The sequence below is a fragment of the Saimiri boliviensis genome, chromosome 8 (assembly GCF_048565385.1).
Source record: "Saimiri boliviensis isolate mSaiBol1 chromosome 8, mSaiBol1.pri, whole genome shotgun sequence".
Taxonomy (NCBI): domain Eukaryota; kingdom Metazoa; phylum Chordata; class Mammalia; order Primates; family Cebidae; genus Saimiri; species Saimiri boliviensis.
In genome coordinates this window covers 53,232,714-53,241,403 of record NC_133456.1, presented here as the reverse complement: position 1 = coordinate 53,241,403, position 8,690 = coordinate 53,232,714, and positions in this window count along the sequence as shown.

Here is an 8,690-nt window from a genome sequence, read left to right as displayed (position 1 = left end):
ATTCTACTCATTTTTCTTCATTGGTCAAATAAAAATGCAACCATTAATGACAGTTGATTCTTTCTTACTTATGTAGGTTTTTCCTCTTCCAAGGAAAAATACATCTACCACTCTCAATTTCCCAATGGTGTTTAGTCTTTCCCTTGCTTCAGTTGACTAATGGAGTTAAGATCAAAAGAAATTAAAATATTATCAGTTTACCAGGCTTTTTATTAACAAGTTGTCTGAAGCAAAGAACCTAGAAGAGGCATAATTTGAGAAGAGTTATTTTTCTATTCAAGGAAGTTCTTTTCTTTAAGACAAAGATATTCTCCTAGCTATGTGAAAGTCAGTCATTTGAATTCATTGCAATCTTTCTCAAGGTGATGATTTCTGCTTTGATGCTGAGAATTTTCACAAATGTTATGCAAGGTCTTAAATGTTCCCTGCCTTTCCTCTAACAGCTCGTTGTTCTGCATCATTTACTGCTTTCAAACCGTGTTTTTTAAGGAGATGGCAGTTTTGCTGAGAAAAAGTGACAGTACGTATAAGACTTTTCCCTCTCATCTATACATAAGAAAGGTGTAATTTTGAGATTGAGTTTCTTTCCTTTAGCTTTTGAAAGATGAGTTGCTCACAATATGCAATTACGTGGCTCAAGACAAATAATTTCACTGATATGGCAGTTACAGACTGACTGGAGGAGAGACTGATGACATTTTATGAAGAGGTACGTAATGCATAATTCAAGAAATATAAGGACATTGGAGAGAATTTTAGAAAGTATGACTGTTTCTATTCGACTGTAGTCAATGTTTCTGTCCCTACCTATCAATTTGTTTGCTCTTCCCTCTATCATCATAAAGAATTTCTAGAGCAGAAATGAGGAAAAAATGTGTTTTCAGATTTTGGAGCAGTATTCATTTCTCTTCATTCTTGTATTTTAATTCAAGGAATATTTCTTTTCAAGGTAGAAGAAAAAAAAAGAAGCATATTACCAAACAAACAAACAAAAAAGAAGATAATGATAGTAAGCTGATATAAATACAATGTTTAACAAAAATAAACAAATAAAATAAATGTGATTTTCGAAACTAGGATTTTAAAGTTTTATTTGCTGTAAAGGACCTATGTTCCATTATTTTGTGAAAATAATTTTAAAATACTTTTTAGATGGTGTGGTTTCTAATTATTTAATGATATTCACTTTTCCGTATATTATTCAAGTTAGAGTACACATGTGCATATTTATTAAAATTATGTTTTCTTAAATTCTACTATCCCTATTGATCTTATTTCTAAAACCATAAAATGTTTATGATTTTAATGGGTACACATGTTATTTAGATTTTCTTTTGTCCAGAAATCAGCATTTGGAAACAATCTCTGGATTTTAATTGATGAAGACTATCAATCCATATTACTGAGAACCTGCTCTGGCTGTCTGTGTGAATCAGACATGCTGAAAAATAAGCAAGGCTTCAGTGCATTTAGTACCAGTTTTTCAGATTTTATGATCCCTTTGATTTGTACTATAACCCTTTGCCTGCCCTCCCTCTCTCCTTCCTTCCTTCCTTCCTTCCTTCCTTCCTTCCTTCCTTGCAACCAATACTTATCAAGCACCTGCTATGAGCCAAGATGTGAACAAAGCAAAATCCTTATATTTATGGAGTTCACAGTCCAGTAAGAAAGATACTTATATCGTGCTAGGTTAAAAGTGTGCTTAAAAAAAAAAAAAAAAGTGTGCTTTTTTAAAAAGAAAAAAAAAAAGCAGAGTTGGGTGATAAAGAATGATAGGTGCTATACATCTAATACAGAAAATATCATGTTGTCCCAAGGGAAGATAAGAGAAAAATAGGAATTGATACCAGGAAAATTTTTTTAAATGAAGGGTACCATAGACTCACAAAAATCAAAAATAAAAAATTAAGGAATAAAAACCTTTGTCAGTTTTATCAAAAGGTCAAGATGAATGAGAATATTATATTGTAAACAGTATTTTTGAAAGTACCTGAAGGAATCTTTTTCATGATTGCAGATCCAGGCAAAATCATTATATAAGTGGTATATGTTCTAATAATCATTATTAAGAGCTTACTTTGTCTTGGACACAGATCAAGATGCTGGAAACACAGCAATGAACAAAACCAAGCCCTTTGCTTGATGCAGGCTTACCTCATATGGCTGCTCAGGCTGTACACTGTACAATAATTTTCAGGAGCACATTCACATAAACTATGATGTGCACCCTCTAAGGGTATACAACACAGCAGCACTGCTCTAACTGCAGCATGCATTCCAGTGAAGGGAAGACAGATCATAAACAAACAAGTAAGAATACTCATGGACATGCTTTGGGGGAAAAAATAAAGCAAAATGAGAGAAAGAAGAGTTAGGAGAGCAACCTCAGATTTTGTGGTCAGAGAAAATGTCCCTGATTGGGTAATATTGTATGACTTTATCTGACTCATGTTCTGTCAGAATCATTCTAGCTTCCGTTTTAACAATAGACTGCAGAGGGCCAAGGAAGAAACAAGGGGACCATGACAATAGGAGATCATTAATTCGAGATGACCCAGCTGGGACCAGGTGATAGCAGGAGAGACGGTAATACATTTAGAAGGCACAGCGGGATTTGCTAATGGATTAGAGATGGAACATGAGAGTAAGGGAGGAGTCCAGAGGACAAAATTCTTAAGAATCCTGAGCAACTGAAAGAATGGAATGCTGTTTACTGAGACATGGCAGGAGCAATGTGAGAGTTCCGATTTAAACATGTCAAGCTCTATAAACATGTCAACTTCCAGAGGCCGATTGCAAATTCAAGTGGAAATGTCAAATAAGGGGTTGGAGACCCAAATATAAAATTCAGGGGAGATATGGGGACTAGAGATATAATTTGGAAGCTGTTAATATGTAGTTAATAGAAAGCCTTGAGAGCAGACAAAAATCACCTACAGTAATAGTTCTGAACCCTGGCTGTACACTGTAATCACCTGGGAAACTTTCAGAAAGTACTGAGGACTGAGTCTCATGCCAGACCAATTAAACAGAAACTACTGGGGGTGACACCAAGGCAGTGGTATTTTTAAAAAACGTCCCAAGTGATTCTTCTGAGCAGGTGGGTTGAGAACCACTGACTTAAGGGGTCAATAAAGAGATGACTAAAAACTAAGCCCTGGAAGATGCTAGTGTTCACAAATCAAGAAGATGGGGCAGAATCAGCAAATCAGACAGTAACTAATATAAGTGGGATGTAGAGCAGTGATCTGAAATCTAGTTATAAAGGGGCAGAGAGTAAAGATTTTGGCTTTGTGGACCATATGGACTCTGCTGCCATTACTAAACTGTGCTGCTATGGCATGAAGGTAGTTTTAGACAATATATAAATGAATGAATGTGGCTATGTTTCAATAAAACATTATTTGCCAAAACAGGTAGTGGACCAAATCTGGCCCATGGACTGTTGTTCGCCAACCTCTGATATAGAGCATCACAGGAATGGCTTTGGTAACCTCTTAAGTGAGATTATAATGGTGAGCCTGTGAGGTAGGAATATACAAGGAGCCCATGTAGCAGGGGTTCTTTCTTCAGTGACAGTCATGATGATATCAAAGCCGTTGGAGGGTCACTAGAGCATGTGGGCAGGCTTCACTTATTTAAATATTTTTAAACTTTCTATTTGAATCTGCTGTGCCTAATAATGCCTGTAGGTAAGGATTCTATAATAAACAGATTTCTACAATTTCACAAAAATCTTTTTCAAATGAAATACAATGAAATGACTAAAATACAATTCAAAATAAATCCATAAACAAATTGGTTATTGTTTTTCCCTGAGTATACTACTGCTTTCACCATGGGGTAACAGGGGTTTGTTACTCTCTCAAGAGCCTTCATTTGGGGTTTCCCTGAATAATTTAATTATTCTTTTCGCTACATGTAAAAATGAAGCAGAATGTGTTTTACCTTATAAATTATCCCTGTCATACATGTGTAAAAGAATATTACTAATGTTAAAAGCAGAAGCCCCTGAAAATTGTAAAGGAACCATTGAGAGTACAACATACTATACAGGAAAAAAAAATTACAATTTTGAACACTCAGACTGTTGCTTTTGATTAGCAGCTAAATAATTATGCTAATTTACAGTTTTATGGGACCTCTGACTCAACCATCTCAAAGAGTTTTGAAAATACAAATAATTATATTATTCCTTGGTTGCAACAAAGCATGCAGTTGATGAAAATTCAAAAAAAAATAGAAACAAGTTAAAATAAATGATGGTTCTAAAAGGCTAGAAAAGGTAGAAACAAATTTCAGGAGCAGAATTCCAACAACTTGGCCAACCCTAGAAACAAATGAGATGCCATGGCTATTTGCGTACTAGAATTCAATAGTTAGCCTAGAGACTTCTGCTCAAAATTGTCAGAAGAATTATTATGCTGTAGAGTTTCAAAGGGAATTGGCAAATTGAAAGCAGATAACCAAGTTCCAACCCTTCAACCATGTGTAGATGGGTCTAATTGACCAAGACTTAGATTCCAGATCAACCAGCATTTACTGAGCACCTATTATGTGCCAGCTCTCAGTTGGGTTTCATTATTCAATGTTGATATGAAAACAGAATGGAGTAGAAGACTCTGGTTCTGTAAAAGATGGTGTAGTCCCGCTCTATTCAGGCTTTCCCTCATATGACTAAAAATTCCTGGACATAACATAACAAGCAGCACAGGAATGCTTTGAAAAATGGAGAGAAGGAATACAGCTTAGGAACTTCGGCATTGAGGAATGACACAGTGGTGAGTTCCCTGGGCTTCTTTATCACCTCAAGAACAGGGTGCTGCAGAAGCCTCAGCTCTGAATCACCAACTAGCATAGACAAAGAAGCTCCAACAAAAGCCCATTTTTCCCAACCAAAGGACCAGGAAAAGAGTAAACTAACAACAGAAAACCTTTTTGGTAATGTCACCCTGCACCAGCCAAACACCAGCAGAACAACTGCACTTCCCCAAGCCTAACCGCACCCCCACCCCAGGGTTTAGCAGGGTCAAGCAGGGAGCTGTGCCTTCACTCCAAGCAAACAAGCCACCCTCTGATTCCCCCACCCAGTGGTGGCAGTGGGGCCACCCAAAAAGCTGATTTTCCATCCCTTGAACTGACCCAATGGGAGAAGGAAGCATTCAAATCTTCCGCAAGGTGGTGTCTTCAGGCCAGCTGGGGAAACTTGGTCCTGAATTCTGTCACCATGGACTAGTTTCACTTGTTTCCATACTTCTGCTAAATGAAAACATGCAGTATATAACCTTTTGTATCTGCCCTCCTTTGTGTAACAAAGTGTTTTTGAGATTTGTCCAACGACTTGTATGTATCAACAGTTAGCTCTTTTTTATTAGTGAGTACTATTCCATTGTATGGATATACACGATGTTCTTATTCACTATCCTGTTGATGGCCCTTTGCATTGTTTCCAGTTTGGAGCTATTCTTAGTCAAGCTTCTATGAATATTCTTGGACAAACTTTGTATGGACATAATTGATTTTGACTATTATATAGAAAACATTTCATATATATATATATATATATATATATATATATCTGTCTTGAGTATAATATATTCATCTACTTTGACCATCTCCTCTACGCAATTTATCAGCTAATTGTCTCATTTCATGCTCAATATTAATATCAGCCTCAATAACAACAACAACAAAAAGAATGGGGAAATTGTGTAGTATGAATCCAATGTGTTTAAAAGATGGTAGTTCAGACTAATTGTATCAAATAGAGGTTTAGATTTCATTTATTCGATCCACTTGTTGAATTTATCTAAGTAGCCACACTGAAGACAAATAGAATGCTGTCCTTGCTGCTGATGTGCTCACAGCCAAGTTGCTTAATAGTCTAGAAGTTAAACCATTTAACTTGAGGGAGTTTTGTGATGAGTGGGCACCTATTGAACTCTCCATATTTGAAAATTACCTTCATATGGCACTTTTCTGAGATTGGAAGTGATGAAATTGCATGCTGAGCAAGGCAACTGATAAACCTTAAGATCCAAAAACTAAAGGAAATAAGAATTTAAATGGTCTCCTTCTCTGGGAAGGCACAAGATGATGTTGTATGCATCTTCATGAATCTGTCATGAAGTGTCATGAATGCCAGTTCATCTCCATTTTCACAAGATTCCTAAAATGTTCTATTCTCTCCCCCATGAAAGAAAAAAAGGTGGTAGGTGAATCATTTTTGAAACAGACCCAATGATAGAGAATCCATTCTTCCTAATAACTTAGTAACCTACCGTATCTTGCCATAATTTGACCAGTACCACCCATTGCAGTTAGATGAGGAATTGGGAAGCTAAGTTATTTCAAGCTGAAAATGCAAGCCAATACTTGCAAGAATGTATCTTGAAGTAGAATTAAAGTTAAAATAACATAAAGCTTATGATTTTAAAAAAGCTCTTAATTAAGAACCTATTGAGAAAGTGAACCCCCTTAGTAGTCTCAACCCAATTTCTATCTTCATCCATAATTTTCAGTTTTATCTCTGCACCCTCACCTCTTCCCTAGGGGCCCGCTAAGTTTTCAGTGTCTCTAATGTATGAGGTTCAGAGTTTACCTGGCATTTCTCCGAAAGGCTCAGTAAACATCTCATCTATAGTAGTGATGAAGGTCATGCAGAAGAGGCAAAGGGCTCCTATTAGATGCTGCTAAGTGCTTCTCACTTTTACTGAGAGAGCTGGTTCAGCTGTAAGAGTCCTGCATAAAGGAGCCTAAACACAATGAACAGCATTTCTAAAGCCTTTAGACTGATTAGGCAGATTCTCAAGAGAACACTAAGGGAAGAACTTAAATTATCTTGTTTCTGAGAAACTCTGGAGACTGAAGTCCTGATTTCCTTTATTCTGGTCTTCACAATATGCTTTTCTATTGATATTTTTTCTGTTGAATCTCTGTGTTGTAAATTCACTTGAACTACAATAATGTCCTGATCAACTAAATTAAATATATAGCTTGTTTCCCTCTAATGCATTCTGCAAGTTGCTTTTTGCTCCTTAGCTAGTAATGGTTTCCCTTTCAATGTGCATGATTTGACAATTTTCAGAATCCCTCTGAGCCCTCTCTGCACCCTACTTCTGTTACTTCTATGTTCTGTTTTTGGTCTGTCACCTCCACATTGTTTTTTTGTTTATTTGTTTGCTAGGAAGGAAAATTCTGCAATTGCTACAGTTGAAAGATTATCCCATGGTAGGCAGGAATATGGACACCATTTGCCTCCTGTGTGAAACCATCACATGTCAATCAGCCTCAACATCCTCGAAGCATTTAGTTCATTATGATCATTTAACTCAACCATGGAGAAATGACATGGTGGTGAGTTTCCTGGGCTCCCATGCTGGTTACAAATGTTATAACTTACTTTCTCTTTGAAACTTCATATATCCATGATGTTTCAAGTTCCTAATAGTAAGATATCTCTTAAACCTCTTTTCTAAGCCCCTGGAGTTGAAAAGTCACTAGCTTGATCGCTGTTTCCAGATGCCAGAGCCAGCTACAGCCCTTCCAGCCTAAAAGAACTCCTATTCACATGTAACATCTAACAGTGAATAGACCGGTATGTACTTGAAGCTAAATCTAGAATTCAGAGGGCGCCACTATATTGCTGTCATATTCTGCCCAAAGTTGAGCTTGAACCCAGGGCCTGCATGGCTACCAAAGCCTAATTCATGGGTACCTTGGCTCCAGGTATCCTGAGTAGGCCTGAATTGATGACTAGTTCTGCTATGCCCACTGTTTCCCCAGATAGAAATCATTCCTTCATTTGAGTTCTACCATGTATCAATTACTAGGGAGAGATTAACAAAATAAACAAGATCCCCACTCAAATAGAGGTTGCATTCTGGTGGAAGAAAAATACTATGAACAGATAAACAAATGAACAACATGCTTCTGGACTTTAATAATTATTATAAGGAAAGGAAACTGGATGAAATAATAAAAAATCATGGCAGGGCCCCTACAATGGATTAAGTAGTCAAAGAAGATCATGGGTTGTTTTGAGGAGCAAAAATTAGGGCAAAAGCTGTGTAAACAGGAGCTGTGTAAACAATAAGCTTGTTATTTTATTGTCATAGTCAGATCTTGGAGCATTTGTGAAACAGAGTTACTAGGAAACACTTAGGTGAGGGTATTGGGGAGAGTATAATGAAGGACTACAAAGTTGTGAGTAGAATTCATGATTCGAATGATTCGTGGTTCAAAACAAAAAGAATTCATGATTATCCCTTTACCATGTCTAGTCACAAAGGCACAAAAAGAGGGAGGAGTTTCTGGAACTTGGAGAGGGTTTCTATAGCTGTAAGAGAGATGCTCAACAGGACCTGTGGTTTTAACAAGAAACCACAATTGGACCATGTTCTAGCAAAGTATGAGCTGGGATAATAAAGACCCCAAACTCACTCTCCTGTTGTTTTTCATCCTCCCTCAGTGCCCCTTAATTAGTGAAACCCAATCGGAAGCCAAGCACCAAGGAATCTTAGATGTTTAAGTCCACAGAGATCAGCTTCCCATGGCATAAAGGTAAATAGGGTAGAGTTGTACATGGAGAGCCAACAGAGAATAACCATTATGAAATAGAATGAGTCAGGTTCTGACAAGGCTAGATTGTGGTTCACCATTTTTGAAACAGCAATCACTACAAATATTCA